The sequence below is a fragment of the Saccostrea cucullata genome, unplaced genomic scaffold (assembly GCF_032062105.1).
Source record: "Saccostrea cucullata isolate Sc308-1 unplaced genomic scaffold, CSIRO_AGI_Scuc_v1 ctg3793, whole genome shotgun sequence".
In the NCBI taxonomy this organism is placed as follows: domain Eukaryota; kingdom Metazoa; phylum Mollusca; class Bivalvia; order Ostreida; family Ostreidae; genus Saccostrea; species Saccostrea cuccullata.
The window spans coordinates 1-18723 of record NW_026934539.1 but is presented as its reverse complement, the minus strand read 5'-3'; the positions used below and the strand labels follow the sequence as shown (position 1 = coordinate 18723).

At 34.3% G+C, this 18723-nt stretch overlaps 1 long non-coding RNA gene across 1 annotated transcript; it reads left to right on the top strand.

Moving 5' to 3' along the window:
* Positions 1-1050: 1050 nt before the first annotated feature.
* On the top strand, positions 1051-2402 carry LOC134240975 (uncharacterized). The gene is made up of 3 exons (XR_009986548.1): positions 1051-1364; positions 1563-1689; positions 1920-2402. It is a non-coding gene; the product is annotated as an uncharacterized LOC134240975 (long non-coding RNA).
* The last annotated feature ends 16321 nt before the right edge of the window (positions 2403-18723 follow it).

Here is an 18723-nt window from a genome sequence, read left to right as displayed (position 1 = left end):
AGCGCCCTTATTCTGTTAAAATAAATGCATCTGTATACAAGTAAAGCCATATTTAAAACAAATGTTTGGTTGCCGTCTTTCGACCAACTGACTAAAATTGGTCTGACTGAAAACCTTTTTTACCTTGCAGGACACGGTAAAACTTTTTTAATTCCCCTCAGGTAAACAAATACGTTGATATGTTCAGCTGGGAAAAAAGGGATTTTTCCAACTTCATGAACTTACCTACCCAAGAATTTTATCCTGAGTTGAGACAGGGTAAACACACATTATTTAAATATGGCAAGTTAGCAATTCAGGGAGCTAGGATTACTTGTTTTCGGGGTAGCCAGTCACTTTAAGGTGACTTTTAATACAATCTATTTACATTTGTAACTGACCTGTTACTTTCTTTTAATATTTCCACTGACCAGCATTCAAAATGTGTAAAATTAGGGAAGGGTTTGAATTTAAAGTTGAACTTCGAGGAATTTAATTGTTTTTTAAAATAAAAATTGAGGTTAATATTCATAGGACATTTTACCCGGTGTTGTCACGGATATTGCATTTTTTTGTCCAAAAGACACCAAAGTCATAGGGGTCGACAATCTTGACACATGTTCAAAAAGGCTTTGTTAATGGTTGTTTATATACAAGTCTGGAAAAATATCCATTTTCAAACTTTGAATAAAGTCCATGCCATTTTAATTAATGGGAAGAAGATGACCTCACGGTGTTGTGAAGTCTTTGATACAAAAAAATGAAACCTGTACATAGTATCGTCAATCACAATCAGTTCCGGTAGTTATAGATTAAATTAAACAGGGATTTACTATGTATTTAATTTCTTAATATTTTCATATAATAATCTGTTACCAGTTACCATTCAGAAAATATTTGTTTTAAAGATTTGTATGATAAAAATTGTTCTGTTGTTTAGGCCATAGTTTTTTTTTATTTTCTGTTTAACGGGAAGCGCCGACCCAATTTTCTCAAAATACCGAATAAAAATAAAAGAGGTCAATTTCACTTTTATTTTCAAAATACCCGCCGACTGTGTCTTGTTTGAAATAAAATCGGGTTTGATGTACACCTTATTTCTAAAGAATCATGTAAACGTTTGACATAGCTTGTGTTAATCAAAGTCTTTTACGAGCGTCTTGCTGATTACGATGTCGTAACCAGTTTCAGGAACTTGTTTATCACACTTCGCGGGTTCTATTAACAAGCAAGAATGTCATTTCAAGACATTTATAGACAGTAATTTTAAATCCATTGATGATGAAAACAAGAAAGTTCTTGAAATGAGATGAGAGTTAAAACATTGACAAACTCAATACACCAGATGCACATTGAACTGTGGAGCATGTGTCCAAATAGTTGGGGTAAGTTTTCAGACGTTGATATAAGCTTTCTGTTAAAATATTTTAGTGTTTGGCATTTTTATACGTGTTTTTTTTCTTTTAAAGATGTTTAAATATGGTACATAACAAGTTGAGGTAAAATTCGCGGTAAAATTTTATTTTACAATGAATCGTGTCTAACTATATCAGGGATATAAAATGATGATTAAAATATTTTAGATACGAGTCCATGTCTAATTGGTTGAATAAAATGAGGCTAGGATTCCTACAGAATTACAAGAGTTGGTATAGAATACTGACAAGTGAAGTGACAGCTATATTGGAGTTGCACATATCCTGTGGAAAGGTAGGGATAGAAAGAAGTGGACAATTTAATACTTTTAGTGCAAAATGGACAAAGAACGATATTATAGTTATTTTTTTTATCTAAGAAAAAACTCTTAAAATATTTTGTATCTTCATTTAGAAAAGAAAATAATCTCATGTAAATATGTTTTTTTTATCTTCTACTTTCTACCATTTACAGCATGTATTTGATTATCTAATGAAGTATCATAAAGGAATTCTTTTTTGCAGTTTGATTTCTTGGCAGAGACCCAACCATTTGTTAAGAGTTCAGGAGACTTCTACGATGACTTTGCTGTTGTTCATCAAAAAGTTCAGCTGACAAATTTCCATTCGGAACCTCAAAAACGTGTTTTCCCTTTATACTAAGATAGCATTATCAAGTTAGTTATCAAACCCATTGCAATTTTTTAACTTCTGTTAAATCATAATATACATTTAGCTTAAAACATTTCTTATTATGACTTTTATAAATTTTATACAATAGATAGATGATCACTTGAAGACCTGTGTAAAATTTTAAGCAGTGTGGTTTTTCTGTCATCCGTGTTTATCCAACATTATTGTTGCTGTATAACAAATTTAAATTATAATGTTATATTGATTTGCTTTCATACTAGAATAAATGTGCAAGTGTGATTAACCACAGTAGGATAACTTATGCAGTTGTATCTTTTTATCCGTATTTGAAATCCAAATACATTGTAAACAAAATTGTATTGTGTTTTCTTTTGTTTTTAAACATTTAAATGAAAAAAAAAAATTCATACCATTTTTTGGTTTTATTTTTAATATGGCCCCGACTCGATAAATTTTGATCTTTTATTTTTATTTCGTCCCCTCGACCCAACTTTTTCTTAAAAATTCCCGTTAAACAGAAAATAAAAAACTCTGGCCTTAATAAATTATGCTTTCGCCAATTTTCCGCCATGTGTTCTATAAAATTCGATGTACGAAAAATATCCCTAATAAACATGGGCAAATAATCATGTATGATTTAGCAGTTTGTACATTTGTTTGTGTGAAACAACAAAGTCATTCAGTCTTTAATAGACCCACTATATGTAGGTCATAGGCATTTTAGAACTGCATTCATTATGGTTCATTACTCAGCTTTATTAGAACTCCCGTGAAATAGGAATCAGCTGATTAACGTTGATGTTTACGTAGAATTGTAAAGGCATTGTTATTAGCAATGGTGTTTGAACAGATTTCCATACTATAATGGGACACCATTCGATTTTTGCTCATTATAAACGAATTAGGTTTTAACAATGGTCAATGGTTATTAATGTGATGGATTATGCAAAAAAGATAATACAAATAGTTAAACAAAGAAGTGCTGGAATAAAGGAACGTGATTTTAAGTTCTAGGGAAAAAACATTAATAGGCAAATTAAAAAAAAAAATCTGACCGACTGGTAAAAATGAAATATGCGGAGACAACTAAAAGTATTTGCACTCGCAAATAAATCCTTACAAAATAGGAGCTGAGCAAACACGGACCTCCAAAACATCAAAGGTGGGATCAGGTGCCATAGCCCGTCTCAACAACTTCCTTAAGTCCAGGAAACGGTAATTTTTCCTTCTTTTTCTAATTTTACTTATATATATTCGTCAATATGTAAGTTGACATTTTACCGTCATTTTCTGGGCGAAAAATTTCCAGAGAATTTTTCACAAATATGGAGACGTTACCACTTGCTTGTGGCGAGATGCAAAAATTATCTCCTATACTGGGCATTCACGGCCATTGAGCAGTGAGGGATCAATTTCGTGTCATCTCTTAATTCGACAAGGGACCTTAGTTTACAACCTAAGAAACGGACTGCAAGTCCCACCGTGGGGTTCTAACCCGCGATGTCAGTAAACTACCAGGGATGTTTTTGACCATCTGAGATCCATTAAATGTGAAAACTTTTCAAATTTTATTACATAAAAAACAGCCCCAAAGATACAGGTCCAGGCTTTGACATCATTGACCACTAATTTTTTCAATAAAAAAATGGCACTCATAAATTAACTTACCGTGCCTTGGTGATATTTGAGAAATTATTGTATGAAAAGCATTTTAAAAGGTCACATAAGTACTCTGAAGTTGATAATAAAAGGATGCTTGAGTTTCTGTTTGACAATATCTATGGCTTTTGGGGACCAGGTCTTGCAACAATCCACTGTAATTCTAATGGGTACCAGTTTGTGCCCCGTTATTAGTAGAACTCGCTATTTTATTATGTTCATATGATACGAATTTGTTCAAATCATGTAAGTGAAAAGAAGAAAACACTTCCTGTCGCCTTAAACTTCAACTCAACATTTAGATGTTTATATATTGTCGACGGATCGTCAATAAATTGTGCATAATAATTTCTATTCTTCTGTCAATACAACATATCTGGGTAAGTGTCTGATTTATTTCATATCTGGACATTTTTCAAGTAAAAGACAAGCTTTATATAAGCCGGATTAATGCGACCTAAAGGCATAGAAACAAAATGGTAAATTTCATAACATAAATGTATTTACGCTTATCGTATTTTGTTTCTTAAACAATGTATAATTTTCTAAAGGCATGTTTAAAACGTGAAATCATCGTGTTGTATGTATAAAGTCTAGATTGAAAGAGAGTTTGAGAGATTATTAAGCGATCATATTTTTCATGACTGCAAGGTCAATATTCCTCACGTAAAATGGTTCGAATTCGTTATTTATTATTAATGTAAACAGTATTTTAGATGTCATAATTGATTTTGAATCCCTATTATTATTCTTAACATTTTTAAGCAAGCAAATTATAGCTTTTAGCAGGTTTTACAATGATTCTAGGTGAATCATTGTTACTAATGATACATAAGTAGCTTTACTTTTGTACATGATACTTCAATACGACTGATGATATGTTAAACAACACATTTTAATGCTTTACCAGTTAAAAGCCTTCTATGCAGTTCATGGAATATTCCTTACATATCAGAGAAGGTCATAGTTAAAAAATTATTTGTGTTACATAATGTACATTCCTGTTGGTAAATATTATCGAAAATTTAATTTAAAGGGGAAAAACAGGATAATTGGATAGTTTAATGTGCTTTATAAATAAAAAGATATTTTCTTCCAGGAATGATCCTGCAAACCGGATCGGGTCCCTATAAAATAATTGTTTTGCGTCGGGGAAGGAAAGGTTCTTTTGAAAGTTCAAGTTAGAAAAAACAAAAAAACATTGAAACGTTTTCTACAATTTTTTTTTCTTTAATTGCATTCCATGTAAGTCTGAAGGTTTGCATATCATTCATCATTGAGATATAAATCCTGAGAAATTCCCGCGAAAGAATTATTGAAATTATTAATTGTAAATTGTTGAACGTACTTCTCGAGAATTTTTCACTCATATGGTGACACCACCACTTGCCGGTAGAGAACTGCAAATTTTGTCTAATACTCGGCACTTACGGCCATGAAGCAGTTTGGGGTCTTTTTCAAACCAGTACCAACTGAAACACGGGACCTCGGTTTATGCGGTCTCTTCCAATGGACCGGTCTCTACGTCTCATAGTTTGGTTCGAACCTGCAATGTAAGGATTAACTCCTTACCTAACGACTCTAGAGCAGGCCCTCCAGCCACTGCGGCACATGGGCGAATTTTCGTAATGAAAAATGACAATATATGATATGTACATGTATTATTATTTCCTATATGCAGAGAGAAATCTTGATCAGTATTTATTTTCCAAAAATTAGTGTAACTGATGAGGTTAATAAAATCGGAGAAAAATAAGACAGAATTAAAATTAAAATGGTGAGTGTTAAAAAACCTTAATATGTTGAAAGTTTTGAGTAAAGGTAGTCGGTAGAAGGACAACATAATGTTTTGTAATTTCAGTGCTCAAAATATACATTGATCTAATACTGGTAGTGTTATGAAAAAAATACTGAAGGTGTTATGAGCTACAATTAACCTAATCTTAAGGAAAATTTCAGGTAGAGGTGTACCTACATGTAGATTATATTCCACTTCAGTAACATCGGCTTTCATATATACTGCTTCTTTTTCTACAGAAATCTGTAACAGAGTATATCGTTGCATAACGTACGCTAATAAAGTTATTATCAATAGTTTAAGGTGCGGATAACATTAGGAGGTGGTACATGTAATTAGATATTTCTCGGTTTGTAAAAAAGCAATGAAATATATTAACACCTGATTAATATTCGTAGATTGAAGGTAGGGCATGGTGCATTTATGACAATGCTTAAACAAAGTTGTTAATCCATGTGTTATTCTCACGGTGAATAAATATAGCACATAGAGCGAAAGTATTGATTTATTTTATTATTATAAATACATAGTGTATTTCTACCCCCCCCCCCCCCCCCCAAATAAAATAGATATAATAAATTAAAAAAATTAAATAAAAAAATTTCAACATTCTGCAATTGACATTTATAAATTATTCAAAACACAAACAGAAAGTTGCTTCAGTAAATATGAAATATAACTTCATCTTCATAGAATATGAATGACTTTTTGTCAAGAATTCACACTGAAAAGCAAAGTTTATTTGGGATTCCTGTTAATTACTGGTAGATGACTGGTTGTTAATATCAAAAGTCGCAAAGAAACTGTTCCTTTCCGATTCCAATTTTTGAAGTCTTTCAGGACTCCAGAAAAAGAACATTTTTTTCAGTTGGTATCTTGACTCGGTGAACCTCCACACATATAGGACTGGATTTATCGCACTGTTCAAAAACATTACCCCTGCCGTAACGGCTGTTAATCCCCGCATAATTCTATTGCTATAGTCAATGTTAGGAATTGCTTTTAGTAGAAAATAAGGGGTGCAACATAAAAGAAAGAACCCCGTAATAACGGCCAACTTTTTCACAACTCTCACTTGATATCTTGCAGATTGTCCGTAATTTGTTTGTGGAGCCAATGTTTGCTTCCTCCTTGGTTGAGGTATTTGTAAAGAAAACCTGTTCGATTTCTTTTCATTTTCTTTCGATGGTTGAATGGTGACTTTTCTAAAACGAGCGTACAGTAGTTTTGCCATATAAATATACATGATCAGATTTGATAAGATTGTCAAAAGTTGAAACACTTTTGTACATCCACTTAACGCATTTTGGGGAGCTAGATACATTATTCCGCAAAATATTCCGAAACTGTGCGTCGGGTCGTAAAACATAAAGTAAGATATAAGTATACCAACTATCCATGAAAAGAAACAAGCGATTTTGAGGAACCTCGGTGTGACAATCTCATAATATCTCAGTGCAAACCTCAAAGAAAAGCAGCGGTCTATGTTGAACATCGTTACTGTTATGAGTGAAACGTTGATGAACGGAGCGGTAAAATATTTCTTCAGACGACAGTCTCCAAAAGCAACATCCGGGATACTTAAAATAAAGCCGGCAAGGCAGTCCGTGATGGCAAGGTTGATGGAGAGGATCCTAACTTGATAAATTAAACGGGAACTTCGGATGAGAATGACTATGGCGAGAAAATTCTCCAGGCATATAGGAATTCCGAAAGGTATTACGACCAAATCTGTCAGAATTTTTCCAGAAGACTCTTCGTTTCCTGTGATATTCCATTCATTGACATCGTCAGAAATATTTTTAATGAGCATCTTTATCTTTGTTGGTTAACAATAACTCATTTAAAAAAAAATATCGCAAGTCAGCTAAAACAACAGAACACGCAGTTCCAGATTTTATAACAGAAATCTACGGAAATGTTTCATCAAATCCATTTAAAAGTTAATAAGTTGAGCATAAAAAAGTATAATGCGAAGAAACAGTTGTTCCGAGGTTTTATAGCAAAGATTTATTGTTATATAATATCAACACTTCTAGAACTGTTTTGTATTGTCCATTATCTATATGGTTGAGGTAAGTGTTAATGACAAGGCCGCAAACATTGGTGACGTAGCTATGATGGACACTTATTATTATGTTTCTTTAAGGAAACAATGTCCTGATCCAAATCAAGTCATTATTGGATCTGGATACTATTGTTGTTATTTTTCAAAGCAAAGGTTTTCTGATTGAATTGATGAGGGGGCGAATATTCACAGATAAATAAAATCAATACTTGCTCTGATTGTGTTTATTTTTTACCAGAAATTGAGATGTTGGGGATTAATTTCAGTTTTTAGAAATATAATAATAATTTGAACTTAAAACATGCAAATTGAATCATAATTTAGCATTGTCATGTGATATTGTTAATCCGACTTTGACTCCACTTTTTTCTTAAACAATCGGATTTGGTGACACGAAGAATAAATCACCATAGGTTTTCACTTGCATGTAAGACGCAGTCCACCGAAAAACCAGGCAGTATTGTATTAATAGACGGCACATCGAATGTGAGGAATATTTGATATTTTATTTAAAACAATATCAGTGTAGTCCAAAAGGAATAATGTAATTGAAGATTTGTTTTTATCCTTGTGTTTTTGAATTCCCTTATAAAAACCATTGAATTAGCACAGAAAAAAAGAACAGTAATTTCTAATACATTTTTAACAGGACTATAATTCATACTTACATGTAACTAAATCTAGAAATATTTTTTTCTTTTTGTTTAAAAAATAAAATCGGTGGGAAAAACACTTTTGATAGTTTTCTGGCAAAATATATTTATGGTTTTACGAAATTTTGCGATGCAAGAGTTATCTCCCAAGGCATCGGTAAATCTGCTAAATTTAACACCTTTTAATTGGAATCCTAGTGAAATATTTAGAATCGATACACTAAAGAAAATTATTAAACAAACAAACGTTATTTTCAAACATAATTTATTTTCGCCTCTAAGCGTAATATTTAGATTAAAATTGGCTCTATTCAGGTTGAATCCACGTTTCCATTGATGTGTCAGTGACGTCATATACCTGACAAATATTGCCTCACAATGAAATAGTTACAAGTTTTCCAGAAAAGTTTGTAAATTCTTTGCGTAAAAGTGTAAAGAAAAAGATTTTTAAAAATTCTCTTTTTCTGTTTAATTTCTCTTCAGAGTGCAATATTCTTAATGTTATAAAAAAATATTTTAATATCAAAATGTATTTTATACACGGGCGGGGTCTCAGTTAGATCTATTAAAACAAGTTCGTTTTGATAAGTAATTTTATACATGTCTGAGAACTATTTTTTAACTGATTTACTAGGATATGCGTAAAATAATTAATGGAGTGTTTATAATGAACATTTCTTAAAAAATTGGGAATCGATGATGAATGTTTTAGATTTACGCAACATTTAATTCAACGAGGTTAAGATCTATACTTCATGATATTTGTAAAAACTTATATTTATTTATTTATGCAGTCAAATCAAAATTAGCAATCCGTGGTACGATTAAAAATGAAAAAAAAAACCCTGAAAATAAGTTATAAAAATATAATTCTTGAGTTAAATTACTGCTGAACTCCCCATTATAATTTGGCACTAAAACGGAAGATGGTTTAGCAAAACAAATCATTTTTTTTTCATATTTATTTATTTTAATTTGGCGATTGAAACAATTACACACTCATATTTAATATGGAGTTTCAACATGTGACTACAGTACCGACCGGACACAACCTAACAGAAAGCAAACCCGGATCGCACCCCGGGTTTGCTCGCGCGTTCGGTATTTCTTTACATAGCTGTCAATCAGTATCAGCTATTAACCAATCAGCGCGTCAACCAATCAAAATAGCATATTGATCTGTCTATTCGGATAAAAGATCGAACGTGTTGATTTATAATTAAATATAAATCCAAACATTGTACATACAAGCAAAAGTTACTGCGTAAATCTATTATGATAATTAAAATACTATTTTAGGCCAAAATAAAAAATACCTTTGTTTCCCCTAACGCGACCGACCCAATGAAATCGCGCCGACCAAAAAGATTTTTCAAATAAGATGATTTAAAAATTTTTTTTATTAGCAACCAAGTTTTATAAAATACAATTTCATCAAAATCAGTTTTTAACGGAACGGGATACATTGTTCTACTGTGATTTTCAAGCATTTGTTGGAAGTAAAATGGCACCAAGAAGTGATTAATTAAAGAGAATTAGTTCTTCATAAAACAACGGCGACGTCTCAATCTTATGCCTTTAGCTAATCAGAATTCTTAACTCTTGAAACAATTTGAAAATAAAATTTACAATGACTAATTTAGAGTGTTTCGGAGGTGTCTTGGCGTCTCCATGTAAATTTTCGAAAGGGATGGTAAACAACGAACAAACAAATCTGTCTGTTGAATTTAAGGTACGTAATACATGGAAAGGCCAGCCTCATGAGCAGATGAGGGGCCCACCTAGTGAACACATCATTCAATTTCACTGCATTTTATTTAATTTGAGTTTTGATCTAATTACCAATTCATCTATGTTCCTATGTGTACTGTATGCCATTATGGAATCATAAGAGTTAATGTAAATATGTCTCCATATTCATCCTGATATAATTCAGATGTCCTTTCTTCGTGCCTTTATTTACGGGTTTAACTTTGTGACTATGACATTGTATATAGCATTTTATCATCTGTAGTAGATTCGGTTTGGTTCATTTAAATATTGTTTACATACTCTTTCCAAATAGTTTTGAAATCCTTTCAATTCAGCTTCCTTGGACGTCCGGTGTATTTTTCTTTAATTATGTCCTTGAAGATTGGTTGTTTCTTTGCTTATAATCCCTTCGAAATTTGTTGGGATGACATTTGAACATTTCCCCATTGCTCCAAATGTAGACGTACTACGCACTTTTTTGCCATTAAGCAGTGGGGGATCTTTTTTGAGCCAGCATCTTCTGCGACACTGGACACTTATGGTCCCTTAATTTTGAAGGATCGTTTTCAACGTTCCTCATTGGTATTTTAACCTGCGACTTAATATTAGCCACTTACGTCTTAACTCCAAAGCAAAATGCTCCAGAATCACTGCAAATCTCATGGCCCTCAAAAAAGTACATCGATTGTTTATAAGCACCGGGGGCTGATTGAAGGTTTGAAAAAATATCAGTCTTTGCGTATTTGAGAATCTTGTCTCTTTTATTCGATTTATGTAAATGTACTCTGGCGTGAGATATTTCACAAGTTCAACTAAATTACAGTTGTGAATTAATCAATCATGAATTTTGCTTTTAAAAGGCATATGCATGATACCAGTACTTAGTATTTTGTTCACAAATCAATTTCTTTTGTACTTCTCTTATCTATAAATGTAACTTTCCATTAAATTTGAGAATGTATTTTCAAAGCTGCTATTAGAAAATAAAATTGTTTGCCTACCTACCGACCCAACTTGAGAATTTAGGGTCGGGTTAGGGGAAACAAAGATATTTTTAATTCCGGCCTTATATTTATTTATTTCAATTCTCCGGGTTGTATTTTATATTTATACATTTATTTTCTTCTTTTTTATTAAAGAAATTAATAAATTATATCTTTAAATTTTCCACGTAGAATGATACATGAATATTCTTTTGTGTTTTTTTTTTTTTTTTACCAGCATTCGTAAATACATCAGTCAAAAAGGGAAATCAATAACTAGTATTACAATTTTTACTGACAAGAAGATGAGAGAAGAAAAATAGTTGGTCTTTGACAATTATTGTAAAATTTCATCATCTCAATCTACTAACAGTACAAGAATATTTACGTGCAAACTTCAATTATTTTATTTCCATTTTCTCAATTTACGTTTTCTTTTAAATTATTCAAAATTCACATCAAAATTATTGATATTCTTAATTGAGCATGAAAAAATTAGATGTACATGTACATATTCCTGTATATTTAAAAAAAAAATAGCTGCAGCAGGCTTATAGAAAACAATTTGAGTACAGGTTTGGTAGAAGGATTCATGGAAATTTAAGAAAAAGTCACCAGACTTTATTATTTTAATCTAATCTAATGATGAAAGTTTACATGTAGTTATCTCTTGATGTTTCCTGTTTTTGTGTTTGTTTCTGTATTTAAATATTTAGAAATATTTTTGAAAGATAATTTTAAATTTCATTAATATGTGAAGTGGGTGGGTGGGGTATATTAATATATTCTTATCAGGCCGGGAGAACAATTATTATTTATCATTTAATTTTTTTCATTCTGATTAAAATCATACTCGCTCCATAATTCTGAACGTAATAAAGAGCTGATATAATTTTTTTTTTAATGTCCGGTAAATATTTATTAAGTACATGTACATGTGTACTTAGGTCATTGATATAATACCAAAGAGCAAAGGAAAAGAACTCCTGAATTTTCACTAAATAAAAATTAGCAGACCTGTTTACCCTTAACGTCATCTCTTGGTATTTTTGATCAGATTTGTCCGTGAGATTTAAAATTTGCCAGTAAGATTTCGCTTTCCATTGATTTTACGTATATAATTAGAGAACAGCTGCTTTTTTGATTAATAAAATATGGTTAAATAACAATTTCTTTGTCAATCTAAACCACAGCCAACTCGACATCGAAGATGTGCTTGAAATCTTTTTCTTTTATAGTGATTAAAAGGCCTGAAACTGAGACAGATCATAGGGATGATTGATTGATTGTTTATTGTTTCTCTCAAGATTTCTTTTACTCATTAAGACGCCATCAACTGCCCTGGGAGACCTGCAAATATGTCCTATACTCAGCACTCAAAGCCATCGAGCAGGGAGGGGTCTGTTTCGTGCACCAACTGCGACACAGGACCTCGTTTTATACGGTCTGATTTGATGGACCCTTCTCCAAGATGCATAAATGGGGTTCGAACCTTCGACTTAACGAGCTACTCTTGGAGCAGATGCTCTAACCACTGTGCCATGCGGGCGACCAGATCACAACGATCGATTGTCAATGATTGTTGTTGTTTTAAGCCGAGTCGGCATTTTTTCCAGCCATATTTCAGCAGATCATAATGAAAACTAACTGCTACATTCCAACCGAACGTATTTCCTTATTTTCATAATAGCAAAACGTGAGACGTATTTTGGATTAAAAATCTGGAAAAAAAAAATACGGCGAAATCGTAAGAGTAAACAGCTCTGCATTAGAGCCCGCCATAATTCATGAAGCCCTGACCCAGGGGCCCTGAAATTCAAAAATCTCAATGAGGCATCCTTTCTCCGCATAACTATGTACATAGTCCATTGGTTTAATACCCAGGTGCAGACAATATGATTTTTAAAGAATTTATGCATTTTCACTATAAAATCAATAGAACCCCATCCTAACACCAGAACTCCTGATCCTGGGGCCATGAAATTCACAATTTTAGAAGACGCAGCCTCATTTCACATAACTATGTACTTGGTTAGTTTTGTAAATACTCAGGAGCAGAGAAGAAGATTTTCAAAAGAAATAATTCACGTTTTACTATATAATCTATATAGCCCCACATTTGCACTAGAACCCCTGACCCTGGGGTTATGAAATTCACAATTTTGGAAGAGGCAGCCTTTAATTCGACATAGCTATGCACTTGGTTTGTTTACTTAATGCCCAAGAACAGAGAAGAATTTCAATGAGTTTATGTATTTTCACTTTATAATCCATGTAGTCCCGCCCTACAACTAAAACCCCTGACCCTGGGGCCATTAGATTCAGAATTTTGGAAGAGGCAGCCTTTAATTAAACATAACACTGCACTTGGTTAATTGGTTCAATGCCCATGAATAGAGAAGAAGAATTTTAGAGAAGTAATGCATTTTCACTATATAATATATATAGCCTCACAAGTGAGAATCTTTTGAGAAAATTGTAGGCCGAAATGTCTATGATGCCATAGAAGACTGGCAGCCATTTTTATGCCATCATCATAACAAACAATTTCAAATGAATATAGGCATAAGTGCACTGAGTTGTAGGTAAAATTAAGGGTGATAGAAAATAAAACAGGTTTGCAATAGGAAAAACCGTCAGAGAGGGGAGAGTATCCAAGTCTGGAAAAGAAGTGTTTTAAACCTGTTTGGTTACCTAGGTAAACAATAAATGAATTAAAACCTTTGACAAAAAAAATCTGACGATGAACAGTCATATATCATACCAGGGTCTGACGAAAGTCAAAACAATGTTAAAATATTGCGCCCCACCCTTGCAACCCTGGCCCTTTCCTCGAGTCACAACCCCTGACAGTACATGAATGGGGATTGTGGATAGGGACATGACTGTTTATATGATGAATAACTTGAATTTTTCCCATTCTCAAACTGACTGTGTCACCCCAACTGAGAATTCATGTCTTTAGTAAAGCAGGGTCTAGGGTGGACCTGGACATTTAAGTGCAAAAACTGAATTTAAATCTAAAATATATAAACTTTTTCGAAACGTCGCTTCTGAGGGACCTGGTCGAAAAGCAGCAGCAGTCAATAATGCAATACAAATTGCTTTGTATCAAACCCCAGTAGAAAATGACAAGGCCCGCTTGATCCTCGCTTGTACAGATCTAGGACCTTTTATTCCCCCTATGGAAAAGAAATCGACTCGCCGATAGAGTAAATAGGGATCAAAGCCAATTAAGACATGGTGTTAAGACAAATCTTAGTGATGAAATAATCCCTGTAAACACAAAAGTTCAAAAAGCAGAGGCAACATTTCTAAATTATGAAGAAAATTTGAAGAGTAGAGAATTTGAGTCAAACATGACTGTTGTTAATTGTCCGTGTGTTTAAACCCTCTGAATGTTCCGATTATTATTTTTAAAGTATCTGCGTTTCTTGTGTACACCATGCACATTTCAATTTTTTGACTCAAGAATTCGGCAATTATACTGAAAAATTATTTGTCATTTCTGTTATAAACATGAAATATTGAAATAACCGTTATCATTCTCATGTCTATTGAAGCAATACAGAACAGGAAAAGATCAAACGGAGGTTTCGAAAACCATAAGAAGTAGGATCAGATGCCATGGAGTCACCTTTGGCGCTGAGCCGTCATTCTACTGTTGCTTCGTTTACAGCAAAGATATCGTCCAGCTGGATTTTTCCTACCCTAGAATTGATCCCCGTGGTCCATGTACTTCAGTACTTTGCGAACATTGACGAATCTACCGGCCAGGAGCTTTCCCGATTCCAGGCTATAGAGTGCCAAGCTGTCCTAGGACTGATGGGACAGAGCGGGGACGTCTGCGGGACAGAGCACAACGGGCCAGGAGCAGAGGAGGAATCCACTTGCATGCGAGGGAATACTCACCAGTGACTCCCCCGTGTACTGCGGGCAACCAGGACCGGGACCCTTAGCCTACCACGCTGGGGTCTCTGCGTGAGAGCCGCTTGACCGGTGTTCCGTCTGTTGGTCGAAACAAGTCACCAATTCATTAACCCGCAGAGAATGTCGTGGTAGGCCTTGCTGTATGGAATACCTCAGAAGACTGTTATCTATTTATTATCTAATTATTATATTATTAATACCTATCATGATAAACATTTTTAGCCTATCAATGCACCACTAACTTGTTTATCAAGTACAAAACCATCAAATTGGAGATAACATACAAAATTTGCGTCATTTAGAATTAAAATAATTGCTTTGATAACAGTCAACACGCTTTTTTTCTACTGTTAAATGTTAATATTGCATTTAAATAAATTACTTTGCATATTTAAATTACGAAAAACAACAAAACCCAGCCCCAACAAACCCAATATCACCCCCTCAAAACGGCTAATTCATTAAAACTTTCGAGCTTTGAATAACTATGGTATTAACTTTTGAACTTTGATTTACTTTGGTGAAAACTTTCGAACTTTGATTTACCATGGTGAAAACTTTGAAACTTTTATTTACTATAGTAAACTATAGTAAACTATAGTTAACTAAAGCTTACTATAGTATTTTTTTGTTAGGGTTAGGTCGAAATAATTTAAGAAAAAAAGTAGAAACAGTGTGGATTGCAAAAGTAGTAGCTACTCATAGAAAAGAAAATCAGAAGAAGTCAGGGTGGTATGGGGTGAAAACTGAGAATTTCAACCCTTTAAAAAGTTTCTGAAACACATAGAGCTAGTGGCGTGGTAGTTCCCATTCGAACACATAAGTATTTTTTTTTTAAATATTAATATTCATGTGCCATATGCAACTAGCTAATTTTTACAATACAAAACATAGGACCTAAAGAACTAAACTCAAAGGCCTAGCTTTGACTTGAGTCTGTTGTCACATTCCAAGTTGGATCTTGCTTTTTCTTTTTGCGATTGACTTATATGCAGTATTTAAATGAAAAATTAATAAGTAACTTTCTTTTCACTTTATTAGTTCTTATTGCTCCTTGGCTTGATAATATTTTAAAAATACGCAAAATTTATAAAGCTCATTTGAAGAAGAAAAATTGATTACTGAATTCTATTATTGCTGTCAGGAATTTTTTTTGCAAATATTCTATAATTTATGGGATGTATTTTAGGGTTTATATCCGAGTAGCGGTTCGATTACTTTTAAGGAATGGAGCGCTACGAGTTTATAAACCCACGTAAATTCCACCTTTTTAATGCTTATATTTATTGTTTGCTAAAATATAATTAGTTTTATATGTTAATACTTTAAATATACATTGCATACCCATAGTATATGTTATATATAGAGAGAAAGTACGGTGAAAAAGTGTAATCAAGTTATTCTAATTATGTGTTTGTCATCAGCTTCGATACTTTAGTGAGATGAGTACTCGACCGAGAAAAAGGACCGCCATGATTTTTTTTGCATCGGCTTCTAAGGTGCTCTCTTGTCGGTCCGTCATGTGTGCATAAATACAGACGCTCGCCAGAGCTCGGCGTCATTCTGTTAGTATCCTCGTATACGCTTAGATGGCTCATCGCATCGTCCACGAAGATTTGTACATCATACCTGACTTTCAGCTAGAGACCTACATCGTTGTAAGAAGAACTAACAATGGGAGGGAAATCGCCAGAATCAATATGGCAAGGATCCCGTGCAAAACAAAACAGGAGAAGCAGGAGTCACCGGCGCTCCAGGCCCCACCAGCTACTCCTCCGTCGTCAACGCCACCGCCATTGGCACCGGCAGGAGGGGGCCTTCGCTCCATTCACCACCCGCGGGCCGAAGAGGAGAGAAATTTCCATCTTTCGGATTCGCCGGAATTCCCTCCTTCTAGACCTGTCTTCCCAACACCAGAGCAGTTCCATGGTTGTATCCCTTCCTGTGGAGTACAGGTACCTAAGTAGTACAAGGGGCCTAGCTAAGGCGGAGGTGACGTCATAACCGGAAGTGGTTTAACCGGAAGTGGCCTAAGCCGAAGTGGCCTAGCGGAAGCGGAAGTGCCCTAGCTGGACCCTAAGTGGTCTAGCGGAAGCGGAAGTGGCCTAGCGGAAGTGACCTAGCTAGGGTCCAGACAGGCTAGCTAAGCGGGTCAACTGAGTGCACTTTTTATGCAAATGAGGTTCAAAAATGGTGGATTCTGATTGGGTGGGGGGATAGGGAGGTCAATTGAGTGCAGTCCTAATCCCCTTAGCCCCCTAACCCTAGCCCCTTAGCCCTAATCCCCTTAGCCCTCTAACCCTAATCCCTTAACCCTAACCCCCTAACCCTAATCCCCTTAACCCTAATCCCCCCTTAGCCCTCTAACCCTAACCCTAATCCCCCCTTACCCCTTTAACCCTCACCCTATCCCTAGTCCCCTTAACCCCTAATCCTATTGGGGACTAAGGTTGGGGTTTCAGTACATATCTCCTAAAATATAGTGTTTTACACTCTACGCTGCGACTATGTTTTCTTTAATGTACACAGGTAAAAATACTTGGCAGCGACTCAAGAATGTGATTATGACGTCACATTTTTTCATTCACAGTCTAGACAGCCTAGTTTAGCCAGCCTTACCGGTTCAAACTGGATTTTCTGAAAACAATAACCTGGATTTTTTTTTACGGAAAACAATAACACATACACAAAGACAGATTAGAACAAGGGAATTTTTATTCAGAATGAAAAAATACATCAATTTACTTTTTTCTTCTTCTGTGCCTTTTCCATCATCAGGGGTAGTTTCCTCTTGGATTCCTGAGGCTTTTTCTCCATTTTTTGTATGTCTTTTACGAATACGTAGCATGGATCCATCTGTTTGGTTTTCTTAGTCTCTCCTGATCACCTTGGTCCTTCTTTTTTCTGGTAAGTACTTCCTCCTCCTCTCATTTTGTCTTGCCTGTTAGTGACTTCTGATTGGGATAATTTGGCACGAATCAAACAAAATTCACTGCTGTTGTAAGTTTTCAATTTATTCAGCTTGTTATCAATATCATTCACCTTGGTGTTCAGTTTATTCACCTTGTTATCAAGATCACTCACCTTGGTGTTCATATCATTCGGCTTGTTATCAATAACAGACAGCATGTTGACAATCCCATCCAGAGTTGTATTTAAGATGCCCATATCTTCTTTATCCACATATTCAGGAAAATTATACATGCCCAAATCCAGTACATCCTGTGACTCTGGCATGGGGGCTCCTACATATCCTTCAGGTGTCACATAATACTGGGGGTTTTCTGAGGTATTCATCATTGCTTCTATTTTTCACCTCTGTCAAGTTTTAAAATGTCAACAAAAAGACTGATCTTTAAATTTTACAGTTTTTTGCTTTATATACCTTTACTGTAAGAGCCGTGTGCAAAAATACGTTTTAGCTACGATTTCTTATACATGTACCTGTTGCATCATCTGTAAGGGCCGTGTGCAAAAATACGATACACCTACGTTTATTATGGTGACTATACAGGTAATACTAGGGGAACGTGTGCAAAAAAAAATATCCGGAGGAGAATTCGACAGTTAGAAGCTTTTTTTAGTTTTTAAGAAATAAAATAAAAATCATGTAAATATCACGTTAGTCTTATGTTATTGTATGACGTCATCTTTTATACACTCGGGTTCAGGTTCCCTGAATTTCGCTTTGTCACTGTGGTGGCGCTTTTTTCAAAAGCGATTTTGTTTTGCTTTATCCTATCACATGTCAGGATTTTAATCACATGATGGATTATCGATGCTTTGCCGCGATATTTGACTATCGTCTGGTATTGTGTATAAATACAGACCC